This window comes from Scardinius erythrophthalmus (assembly GCF_964197995.2).
Source record: "Scardinius erythrophthalmus genome assembly, chromosome: 1".
In the NCBI taxonomy this organism is placed as follows: Eukaryota; Metazoa; Chordata; class Actinopteri; order Cypriniformes; family Leuciscidae; genus Scardinius; species Scardinius erythrophthalmus.
The window spans coordinates 15,903,320-15,916,749 of record NC_138221.1 but is presented as its reverse complement, the minus strand read 5'-3'; the positions used below and the strand labels follow the sequence as shown (position 1 = coordinate 15,916,749).

Below are 13,430 nucleotides of genomic sequence, written 5' to 3'. Positions count from 1 at the left end.
ATGTGTACTTTGAAATGGAAGTCACTATGGATAAAAGCGTCTGATAAAAGTAAGAGAATTTTATTATGTTAAATTTATGCACGAGATGGGTGTCGTGCATCAAGAGGAGGATGAATATGCTCATGGCGGGAACAAGAGAACGCACAGTAAAACAAGTGGTCAGATGAGTCTTTGAACTTTTTAGTATGAATAATTTGTATTCAGGCCACAAACAAAGACATTTCGGCCTCACAGGTGGGAAAACAGTAAATCCAGGGGGGGAGGGCTAAACCTATTGTCTTCACAGCAGGCTGAGAGGTTATCTAGCTTTGACCTCATCGGTATATGAGGACAGTAAAAGTCCAGGAGGGGTTTATTTGAAGAACTTTATTTGTATTAACCAGCTAGATCTGGTTTACTAAGGGGTTCACATTTGCTGAAAGCCATCGCACAGGTGGGAAGATAAATGTTGGGAGGACATTGGGTTTAATTGTGTGCATTGTTTGTATTTTAAGTGTGCTAATAACAAGAATTGTTTTGACAGGAAACGCCGGAGCAGATGTGGCAGCACAGCAGACAAAAGAAAACTATGTGACAATAACCTCAACATTTGTTTTTCTTTACAGAAGATGCAGACTTTTGCGCATGGCATGAGCAAAGTGAAGAAACAGTGCCTAACCCTGTGTAATGCCTAACTTAAAATTTTCATTTTGCAGGATGTCAGGATGGATTGAACCAAACAGAACTGATTCTGTATTGTTTTGTTAACATGAACAACATGGGTTGAATGTTTTTTTCAGGGGAACAAGGACCCTGAGTGCTATTCAATGAGCAAGAAATTATCCGGTGATATGTTTCAGGTTGAAAATTTCACAGGTCACACCAACGGGACGACAAGACAAGCGCTCACTAACAAAATCACTTAAGGCCTCCATTCGCAGGTGACAGTAGACAGTAAATGACTCATTCCAGTGGGGGTGCGATCGTGATCTAAGGGAAAATCTTGTAAGGATTTGAAAATGATTGAAGGATGATTAGACCTGGGTCCAAGCATCTGACCTAAACTATACCAACCAACATCAACAACCTCACACGCCAGCGCAAAGAATAAAGTAGGGGATCAATGATATGTGCTAGAAACAAATCTCCCCTGCCAACGTTGGAAAAAAAATCCTCTCTACGGCATGCAAAGTGTCATATTGGTGAAGATGGAACGTCCATGAGGCAACGAGATGATCAACATATCTGGAGAAAATGTTGACCAATTAATGGTTGAAGAAAAGTTTTGCGATTTTATTTGATTGAATCAAATTAGGGCTTAGTATTGATATACATGAAGGGTATAACTGTTCTTGAATTAAGACTTGAATTAATTATATTCTTAAAGATTTAATAGTATAATGGGTTTGATTAGAAAACAAGAGTGAATTTTTCTATGTTGTTTATCAGAGAATGATAAAGAGGAGGAATTGTTGTGGGAAAATTCATCTTTTCTTTGTATTTTATTTTCAACGATTTAACAAACGAATGCCATGCGTTCTTTGGCTGTATTTTGAGTTTCTTTTATGATATTGATACAGCTGCAGGGTGTGTGTGTGTGAGATTTCAGAGGTAAGGAGATTCCCGTGCTGGGGAGGGGTCAAGGGGGGTCCCTTTTGTTCCTTGTGCTGTGAAGGGTTCAAGGGGGGGTCCCTTTTGTTATTTTGTTTAGTGGGGGCTGTAGGAGATAGCTTTTGAATAGAACACTATAAAGTAGCTGGTCAACCTCTGCTCTGGGTCTCACTCCGCCTGCAGCTGGACTGTGGATGGACTGGGAACTATTCTTGCAAGAATAAATATCTTTTAAGGACAATTTGAATCCTGATGTCTCTTATGCCTGATGCTATTTTGTTAGTTACTTGTTTTTGCCTCAACACTGTGATTTTCATACAAAATTGAATAAATATTTAAAAGAACGTTTGATCTGACTCATTTAAAATGTATGTGTGTATATATATATGTTGAGATTTTATATTACTTGCAATTAATACATATTTCAGATTGAAGAAAAATCAATTTAGATCAAGTCTTTTTTTTAATTTATTTAAGCCAATTTAAAATATTGATTTACACCAAATTCAGAAAAGAGTTTGCATGAAATGCAGAAAATTAGTTTGAACTGAATGGTTTCTGAACATTAGGTCAATGTAAAATCTTTATTGTGAATGGTTACTTCAAATTTATTAAGTTAATCCAATGTTTTACTTTTTACAGTGCACCGTTTCCAAGGTTACTGTTGGTAATACACTAAGACGTCATGGTTTGAAATCATGCATGGCACGGAAGGTTCCCCTGCTTAAACCAGCACATGTCAAGGTTGACTAATTTGGATAAATATTAGGTACACAAGATAGGCATTAATTTTTCTCAAGAAAAAAAAAGCTCACCTAATGCTGTAAACATACAGAGAGCCCTATCAGCTGGTAGGGGTGCAACGGATCAAAAAACTCACGGTTCGGATCGTTTCTCGGATCAGAGTCACGGATCGGATCATTTTTCGGATCAGAAAAAAAAAAAAAAAAAGACAAGACAAGACAAATAAACACAAGTTTTTGTAACATTTTTAAAATATTAAATTAAAATATATAAAATCAACAGTGGGCGCACTTTGCTCAATTAGCCACATAAAAACGTCTCACTCAAATGGAGAACAAATACTTCTCCAGTAGCCTATATAGTCCACAACAACAGTTGATAATGAAAGACTGTCACCCTTTATTCAAAAGACCTTGAGATATGTTTGGTAACTGCAGGCTCCCTGAATGAATTTAAAATTAATTTGCTATATTCCAGATCAATATATTTGTTTCCTTAAAATTTTAATTAACTTTAACGTTATTCTCATCTGAATTATAAATCATTTATTTCTGTATAAAATGATAGGCCTACTACCATTAAAAACACATTTGATTTATTTTTTAATCAATGTAGAATGTGTAACTTCAAAATAAACAAATTACTCTGTTTGAGGACAAGAAATGAAAACCAATGCAATATGATGAATGTCCAAAAGATGAGATAATTTTTGCTTTTAAACAGCATGTGTGTGTGTGTGTGTGTGTGATTGTTCGATCGCGCCCGTGCCTCTCTCTCTCTCTCTCTCTCTCTCTCTCTCTCTCTCTCTCTCTGACACACACACACACACACACACACACATATTCCAGCATACATCGCAGCCTGTTCATTTTGCTTCGTTCACACCATACGCGAATAGAGCGTCAACTTCGCGTCTAGTTCGATGCTTGAACAGTTTGAATCCTTTCGCGCGTTCAAAGCGAATAGGACGCGCCGCGCGCGTATAATGATAAAGCAAGCGTTTGAAGCGAAATAGATGCGTGTTCCAAGGAAGCCAAAATGCTTCCAAACAGGGGATTTAAATGACGCGGGGCTTTCAAGCTCCTCTGTTCCTCCGCTCGCCATTACCACGCTGTGTGTGGACTGAACATGCGCACAACTTTTTTTTTTTTTCATAAATTAATCCGCGGATCACGTGTGTGCCGAACCGAAGATATTGATCCGAACGGATCACGGATCAATGATGATCCGTTGCACCACTATCAGCTGGTAGTATTATTTAAGGTTAAAAATAATTCAAATTAAATATAATGCGTTTTTTTATCATAATAACAACTTTATTTAATGATATAAGTAAAAATATAATAAATATGTAATATAGTACACATATTTAGCTAAATACTCTCTATGGCTGTTTTTTTTTTCTAGCCAACTAACCTGCTACAGCCTATATTATGGTCATCAAATGGCTTTCCTGAGGTAAATGTTATGTGACAATTGTTCTCCAGCTGTTTTACTGACCCTTTCCGCGGTTGAAAAACACTGATTGATTGATATTATGTATGATGAATATACATTTCGGTAAGTTGTACTGTTTCTTTTAGCATTGTTCATTCATGTTTATTTAACTTACTATTATCTAGTAGAGATGATCGGTTCACGTGCGCTAGGGATCCGTCACGTCACATTTACAAGCGCCAAAACGGTATTTATTGGCACAAAAGCTGCAGAAATGCGATTGATAAACAAAAAGTTGAGAGAGCAAGAAAAAGAAAAAAGCATGAAGAGTCTGTGAGTCCAGTAAAAACATGGCGCATGAGTGACAAGTCCACCATACTCGCTTTACCCAGACCCTCAACATCATCATGTGAACCATTTGATAAACTGTGTCTCTTCTGTGGTGAAGTGGGCAAAAAAAAGGAACTGAGGAGGGCTGCCACCATTGGCTTGGAAAGAAAAGTGAAAGAATGTGCTCAGGTGGTGGGTGACAGGCATCTATTGGCTGAACTAGCTGCTGGTGACATGGTTGCTATTAATGCTGTGCATGCCTGACTAGGCTCTATAGAAAAGCAGAAACTGTTGGATGTAACTCAACTGAAAGTAATGCAACTCAGGTCATCAGAGCACATGTCCACAATGAGTTGCTCGAATACATCGAGGACTATCGTTGCTCAGGGGAATCACTGGCAATGTCTGACTTGACAGCCCTCTATGACGAGCGCACTGCGAAGTTAGCAGGCGTGTAAGTGTTGCGGGGAACGAGGCGGGAGATTTTTACCGTGTGTGCCTCTCCGCAATCGCGGCGACAGTATTGTGGTGGAGACTTTCTTTGTCTAATGCCACTGGGTATGTTAGATGAGGTCGAAGTATTCATAGGACAGTTAGGGAGCAACGTGGAGGCAGGGTGGGGAGTCGCAATGACAGTAGTTCGAACTGTGCACACTCAGCACGCGCACGAGGCAGATCTGGCCGCGCTGCTCGTAGCAGGAGCAGAGACGGTGTGACATGGGGCAGAGGGGCTATTATGCATAGTCTATCGCAAGCTGATGGGAATGCCGGCTTTTGAGTACTTGGCCAATGAGGATGATTTACTGTATGTAGTAAATGGAAAATCTCTACAGCAAAAAGCCAACCGCTACATGCATTCGGTTTGTTTCTACAATTTATTAGTAATGATTTACACAGTTTGTTTACTACTTACTATTTACCGGAGCATTCAGTATTGTGCAATATAGCATACAGAAGGTCAGGGACATTTTGGAGGGAAAGAAGTGCTGCATTTTATCATTTAAACTTTATCATTTAGACTTTTTTTAATGAAAATTCTATAATCCAAGATGGCCGCCACCATAATGACGTCATAATATGCAAATTAGATGGGAAAATGTAAACCCTACATAAACTTTGGGTCATCCTTAATATTTCTCTAATTTACAGAAAGTCTCTATCTTTTATCACTTTTAAGATATAACCTTTTGAAATTAAGATGTCAAAATCGAACATTTTAGGAAAAAACCTCTGGCGCCGAAACACTGTGTTTGGCATGCGTTTTTTAATAGAAAATTGCATACTTCACCTCCAATTGTCATGGTAAGGACAACATTATTGTTTTTTAGTCTTGGAACCTATTTTATTGGACTCCTTGACCCCAAAAATCTACACGTTGATACCAAATTTGTCATTATAGCTATAACAGAAGCAAAGATATGGGCCTCTCAAGTATGGTCGGTGGCCATTTTTAAAAAATGTGCGTATACAAGATACAAAATGTGATCTTACGTGTGTCTTAGGATAAATTTATTTCTATGGCCCTAAGGTACTTCCATACCAAAGGGGACCTTTGCATCATGACTTGAAGTCTAAAGTCACTTAAAGGGGTCATATAATGTAATTTTTGTACAAGCTAATATGATTCTTTAGGGTCTAAATTAAAAGTTTGTAATATACTTTAATTAAAAATTCTCATTAGTATTGTAAGATAACACTCATTTTACCTGGTCAAAACCAGCTCAGAATCGAATACAGTTGGAAACGACGTAGACCATTAAAGGTGAACTAAGTAACTTTTTTACCTTAACTGAACAGCTTCGGAGTCATTGGAATGGTTATATTACTTATTTCGGGTTGAATGGTGGTCGTTTCGCACCCCCCTGGTGCCTGTGAGCGGAAAATTCGCACTTGCAACTTTGAGACGGTGGGCCGCCGGCAGCCGCGGCAGGAAGTCTCGCGTGATATCAGGTCTCGCGATGTAAACAATTGCTTTACGACCAAAAGAAATCTGCCAAAATGCTGTCATTATTGCGCTCCCTCACACTGTCCGAACCCGAATGAAGAAGACGTTTTAAAGAATGTCCCATCTGCTTTGATGTCGTTGATCTACTAGCCTCTGGTGTCTGAGAATCACCAAAGAGTTTTTACAACAGTGTTGTCAAATATCTATTCCGAAGCTGCGGGGGGAGCTCTAGAGAGAAACCTGCGAGCAAAAAGCGAGAATACAGCGAAGAAATCCCGAAGCTACTGAGTGCTGCTTTAATGACAGACTGTTAACAATTGTTTTTAATTAGTATTTAAACATTCTTTATGATAACATTTTTTTGTAAAAAATATTTTAATAACACAGTTTTGGCGGTTATAGAGTTCTAATGACGGTGTTCAACTATATATACTAACCGTCACACCCCTAATTAATATAAAGGTCAATAAAACGTTACACTCACTTGTTCTTCTGGAGGTTCAGCAGGAACACGAATAGTTGGTACTGATCCTTTTTTCAGGAGCAGCTTCTTAGCAAATCCAGCTTTATACTGACCCTCGTTTGTAAAGCAGTCTGGTGTGTGAAATGATTCATGCAAAAATGACAGCATTGACGTTGATCGTGGCGTGGGGAATATTCCCTTCGAAAACAAACTCAGCCACTGCGTCTTCAGCTGTACGGATTTAGAAACATCAGCATGACTGCTGTGTTCCTTATTACACCCAAGTAGTGTTGCACGGTGTACCGATACTTCAAAAGTATCGCGATACTCGGAAATTAAAAACGTCACGATACCTAAATTTATCAGTATCGATACTTAAAAAAAAAAAATAAAAAAAAAAACGCCTCCCTATCTGGACGTCTGTTTTTTTTTCCTGAAGCACGCAGCAAAGAAGCTGCTGCTGTCAGTGTCATGTGACAAAACACTACAGCGAGATGGCTGCATGTGCGAGCACAAGTGGTCCACATCGTAGAAAAAGATGACGCGAGGAGTGACATATGGAAGTACTTTGCCTACCTTGCTCTGTTGCACGGTGCACCGATACTTCAAAAGTAAATCGGAAAATTAAAAACGTCACGATTCCTAAATGTATTAGTAACGATACTTCTAAGAATGACCGCGTTCCAGTTCCAGATTTGTAAGGCCGGCGACACACTGGCTGCGTGGCGTGTCCGTTTTTATTTCGGCCTGCGAAATAAAATATTTAACTGCCTGCGTGACACGCGTCTCAGGCACAGCTCGAGACGCGCGGAAAACCCATGCATGCCAGAAATAGAACCGACGCCTATTTTTCACGCGACACGCAAGCGTTTCCAGGCAAAATAGAATAGGGAAAGATTTCTATGTCATTTTGACACGAATGCATATTAATAAATTACATTTTGATGTTTGAAAGTCTCTAGGTTTTGACATAAATACAATATAAATGTAATTAAAAAAAATATTATTGATTTTCAAATATTGCACCTCTCAATACAGAACGAATTATTCTGTAGCCTATTTTGCCGTCAAGTGCATCAACAATGCCGACGTTGTCTTTGCTGCTATATATTTATGTTTAACATGAAGTATAGGCCTTCCACAACTCTCTCCCCATATGTCAAATATATCACCAATGAGGCTTATCATATGTTACCAATATTAAACATTGGTTAATATAATCGCTGTTCATATTTTTATTCAAAGTTCAGAATCAAGATAAAGTTATTACTGGTAACTCTTATGTTTCTTATGATAAATGAGATAATGCTGCTAAATTTATTTATTTATTTTTACCTTGAATGTCATTGCTCTAATTTATTTTTTATATTTTGATATTTCATATTTTGTTCAAATGTTTAATATATCTGCTGTTCATATGTTCATTTATTAGCGTGTTATATGATTAGAATGTTGTCCCGGTTTTAAAATAAAGCACAGCAATGATATTTGAGAGTGTTTCTCCCTTTTCAGGAAAAGTATCGAAAAAGTATCGAAATCGCAATACTTGACTTGGTATCGGTATCGAAACAATAATTTTGGTATCGTGACAACACTACACCCAAGAACAGAACACCACAATCGTTAGACGCCATTCTACTCAGCACTCCAGCTATCAACAATGAACGCACCGGTCGGCGCGTGCTATGATTGACAGCTCGCTCGCGAGGGCGGGTCTGTGTTTGAAACGCTGCTGTCAATCAGCCATCGTGGGAGGGGCGTCGATTTTGTGACGTCACAATATCGAACAGCTTGATTTGAGACAGGAGGAAATATATAAGAAGATTACAAAAAAAAACACTGGATGGATTTTTATCATTTTATGATGGTTGTGTACAGGCACTGCCAACACACATTTCAGTACAATCAACTTGTAAAAGTGCATGTACCATTATATGACCCCTTTAACCTCCCTACTATCTCCCCTGTTTTTGATGTATTCGTACATCCCACACAAACACGATAGTTAACCATTTTTACAGGTCTCCAATATAACTGTACAGTCCTACTTGCCGTTAGACTAACAGTAACTCTCAAAAACATGGTTTGTGAAACCACATATTAAACAGAGCTAAAATTATACTTGATTTGATGTTGACAATCAATATGAAAGTTTCTCAAACTACCCTCTACTAAACATTTGTTGAAAATCTGTACCATTTCATAGTTTAACTGTTTACCTAAATATGATGAAGTGCTTGAATGTTTCTAACATGAATGTTCTTCAGCATCATGAATGAATGTAGAATAAACACCAACCTCTTTGTTCTTCAGGATCTTCAGCGTGTTTCATTCTGCAGATTTGAGCTCGTCCTGATGCTCTGATGCTCATCTTCACTTGTAGCTGATGGGAATTTACAGCATTTATTGCTTCACTGATGTTGTAATTGCTGTGGGAGGAGCTGATCTGCCAAAATAAATAAAAAATCAGTTACTGAGTTTGTTTCAATAGGGTCAAGGACCAGATGTTTAATTTTAGTGTCAGATTGATATTAAATTTACAAAAGTGATTTTGTATAGGCCTACATAGAAAACAGATTAAATGCAAGTGTAATGTATACAATGTAATGTATATGTTCAAATTACTTTTGTGGAGACAAAATGTCAGAATTTAGTTGAAATAATGTTGAATCATCATTCAGTGTAGCCTAACATCTGTATGTAAAAATGAAACAACATAATTATTCAGACTTTTTCTGAAGAGACCATACTAAATTTCATTATTTTTAAATGATTAAAAGCTTCTTGCTGACAAATAAGTGGTTTGAAGAATATTGGGATAAGCTCGTGGGAGAAGGATAAGTATAAAGACTTAAAATGAAAATTAATGAGTATTTTGGGGCTGCACTATGATCCTAAAATAGTGTTTGAATATGTCATCAAATGATTCTTGTTCTAAATATGACTGAAGAAAATAAAACATAAATAAATATATAGGGCTCGCAAAATTTCTAAATCGCTGGTTGCCCTTCGGACAGGCACTCTTCAGATTTTGGTAGCCCGAAATGAATTTTTATTAGCCCAAATAAAAAGAAAATTTTTAATGTAGAAAATTGGTTAGGAGTCAAAACATGAATCAAAAACTTTTTCAAAACACAAATATCAACAATTGGATATAAAATAATCAAATACAATTATGCATCTTGTAATAACTGACCTGATATTTGTGTGACCAGTATGGAACATGAATCAGTCTGTGTCGAAAATGTGTATTTCTCTGATCTACATGTGTGGCTTCTTCATATTATAGTCACACTTAGCTTCCTCCCGCCCGAAAACGGGCGAAGCCTTAAAATCTTACTTTACTTTTTCTCAGGATAACCAATCAAATATATTTTTGTTCTATAATGTTTTCTGATTATTATTACTAAACTTTTTGGAATTTATGATATTTTGCATTAATTATATAATTTTTATGAGCTATTTTTTCCATTAGAATTAATATATTATTATTTTTTTTTTTTTTTTTTTTTTTTTTTTCAATAAATGCAACATTTCACATCAAAATAGAGTGCAGGCCTAAAAAAAAAAAATTTCACCTGAGAAGAGCGCCATCTAGTGGCTTCAAAATGTATTAATTTGTGTCATGTCCTATAACCGCCTATAGGCGGCCTATAGCTTTTTTATTTATTTATTTGATTTATTCCCATTCGGAAAGAAAAAAAAATTATTACTAAGCAACCACTGAATGGAACAACACAAATTATATATCATTTTAAAGCTTAGGATCTCAGTTTTTTAATGCATCTAATTACATTTATTAACTCCTAACGAGTGCTGAGTAATCCCTCTAAAACCGAGTGTACCGCCAGCAGGCGCCACCTAGCTGCGGAAATATTCTTTACCATATTTTTAAAAAATCTTGCCTTGATTAACACAAAGTTGATGTCATTTGAAAGCTTAGAGTCTGAACTTTACAGTGAATGTATCCACTTTGAAAAACTCTTAAGTATTGCTGAGTTATTTGCTGATAAATAGAATTTCTTTTTTTTCATAATCTATAAAATAATGTACTGCAATGTGTCAAAAACATCATACAGCTCATGAAACATTCTCAGATAATTGAAAATGGCACTTCATTTTTTACAGCATATTATTACAATTAAAATGAGCCCAAAATTAACATAATCTATTGCTTTTATGACAAGATATTCTTCATGAAGAAAAAATTGCCCATGAGGGGGTGTCAAAGACTGTACAAAAAGGCTATCTCTTTTCCAAATGCTGTAACTTTTGATTCCTTTGTCCAAAAATTATTTTTTATCCAGATGCAGCTAACATGTAGGGGGACTTCACTAAAAAAGAATTTTCCTCCTACCTTATTTCCTTCCTGAGTTATTCCATGACAAATAAGAAAGATATGCAAAATCATCATAAAAATTATATATATATATTGTCTTTTATCCGCTGTTTCTTGGCAGGACAATGTCCAAATGTAATGTAATTTATATTTTCAAAAAATTTAAAAAGAGTTCTTTCAAACGATACCTACCTTTTGACTCTCCTTGCTATAGTTTTGGAGTTATTATGATTATATCATTTTTATATAGTTTGGGGCAAAATTTGCTGTTTCAGTCTTACCAGTCAATTTCTCTCTCTGTGTGTGTGTGTGTGTGTGTGTGTGTGTGTTTGTGTGTGTAGGTGTGTGTGTGTGTTTGTGTGTGTAGGTGTGTGTGTGTGTTTGTGTGTGTAGGTGTGTGTGTGTGTGGGGGGAGGGTGTCTTATTTGCACTCTTGATGTTCTGGAGTGTCACCCCTTCATTGCTGTACACTTTTTTTCAGCACAGTGGCTGATCTGTAGCTTGTACCACCAAAAGTTTCTCTGAGTTTTCCTATTTTTTCGTATTTCCCATTCATTTCCTATGTCGCCCGTTTTCGGGCGGGAGGAAGCTAAGTGTGACTTTTTTTTTTACGACCCTTTAACATATCAGAATCATCTCCTTGATTTTTTTGTGTGTTCATATAGGTAATAAAACAAAAGTCACCAAGTTTCACCCCCATCCGATGAAGCAAAAAAATTAAACAATTTGAAACGTTCAAGTTTTCGCCCGTTTTCGGGCGAAGAAGCCCAGAGGGTTAAGATGTTTTGAAGGCCAAAAAAATTGGATAACAATAGCTTTAAAACCATGTCATCCGACAGTAGATTATTTGTCAATACCTGCTCTCACTTCTTATCCATCACTCTTTCTTTTTCTCTCATCTTGCCCTGTCTCTTCCCCTCCTAAAGCTGAACTTTTTTAATTTACTGAAGGCTACAAATTGTATTATATTAATTCTCAACATGTACACATTCATTATTCATTTTATGCCTAACATGATGAAAACGGCTTTGTTAATTATTAGGGTAGAGTGGGGGAAAACGCCCCCCTTAAGGAAAGTGTGACGTTACAGTGAAACAAAACATAAATGTGACTAGAATTGCCATCCCGGTTTTGAGTGACTATGGCAGGAGTTATTCACCAAATATTAAAATTGCTCAGCCTTCATAATTAATTAGTATTTTCACTGAAAATATTTTTGTACAAAGGGGGCGTTTTGCCCCAGCGGTGGGGTAAAACGCCCTCCAAGGTGGGGTAAAATGCCCCCTTTCTTACCAACCAGTTTGCTTCATAGATCAACAGCAAAATTAACAGACAATAGTTTTTAATCTCTAAAAGTAAAAGGCAAGTAATGTATCTACATGTATATATATTAATAGTTATTTCAGCAATGTCCAAAATAGCCAAATTTAACTACCTTCCATCAGTGAGCTAACTTTGCTAGCAAAGCATAGTTAATGGCGTTTTACCCCACAAGCTATGACTTTTTAAAAAAATGTTTAATTTTTTAAATATAATTATGTTCCTTATAAATACCATATGATCTCAAACTACAGACTTCACTATTCATCTATCATACATCACTGCGATATCCTGCAGAACAATATTGTATTAAACACTTGTTTACTAATATCTGAAAATTATAGCATTTACCCTGTAATCCTCTTCTCTTCAAATATGTCGCTGGTGTCAGCTTCTCCATGGAGATTTGTATATCCCCGTTATCAACGTAGTGCATAGCAACAGTAAAAATGTATCTCGACTACTTTTAGTGATCATTTTGGGAAAAACAGGTGGGGGGCGTTTTACCCCAGGGGGGCGTTTTCCCCCACTCTACCCTACATTACATCGATCGAGTCACGTTACATAGGCCTATTTTCAGTTAAAAATGGTGAAATTCGACAAAAGTATATTTGTTTCAAACGAAATCGATTATTTTTGTCATTCGTTTCACATTTATGACCTAAAAAACTGTCAAATGTGAAATGTTTAACTGTTAGTTTAGCTACTTACATCTTACCTGTTATCTCGCACTTGACTGCGTCAGTCGCTCTGCTCAAATTCGCGCTCAGCAACTTCTGTGAACATAAATCCCGCCTACTTTGTTTTGATTGGTCATCTCAAATATTCTGACACTGAAGCAGTGACGGATCAATGAGACTCAGATGAACACACACACACACACACACACACACACCCTGTGCTCTCTTTCTGACGTGGGCTCTGCTAGACGCCGCTGCGGATTAAAGATGAAGAACGCGCTGAATCTGATTATAACAAGACTGAAGCGAACACTATTTCAGATGTTTCAGATAGCCCAACGGGCAGGCCGGTTATGCATTTTGGTAGCCCGACTGGAAACCACTATAGCCCCGGGACGTCGGGCAGGCGTTTTTGCGAGCCCTGTAATAAACTGGATGTAATTCAAGTATTCAAGTTCTGTTGCTTTTATATGAAAATAAATAAAATGACCCTTACAGAAAAAACACATTTCACATATGTTATCACATGTTATCCACATGTGATTGTGACCTCATGTGATCACATGTGTTCTCATGTGAACA

The 13,430-nt window shown here is 37.0% G+C and overlaps 1 protein-coding gene across 2 annotated transcripts in view; it reads right to left on the bottom strand.

Annotated features, from left to right (window-relative positions):
- The window catches only part of LOC308690762 (uncharacterized protein), an 80,002-nt gene extending 71,046 nt beyond the window's left edge, over positions 1 to 8,956 (bottom strand). For both annotated transcript variants that reach the window (XM_081365442.1, XM_081365444.1), the window contains exon 1: positions 8,925 to 8,956. The gene's annotated coding sequence lies outside the window, so the exon portion shown is untranslated. The remainder of the gene's footprint in view (positions 1 to 8,924) is intronic.
- Positions 8,957 to 13,430: the final 4,474 nt, after the last annotated feature.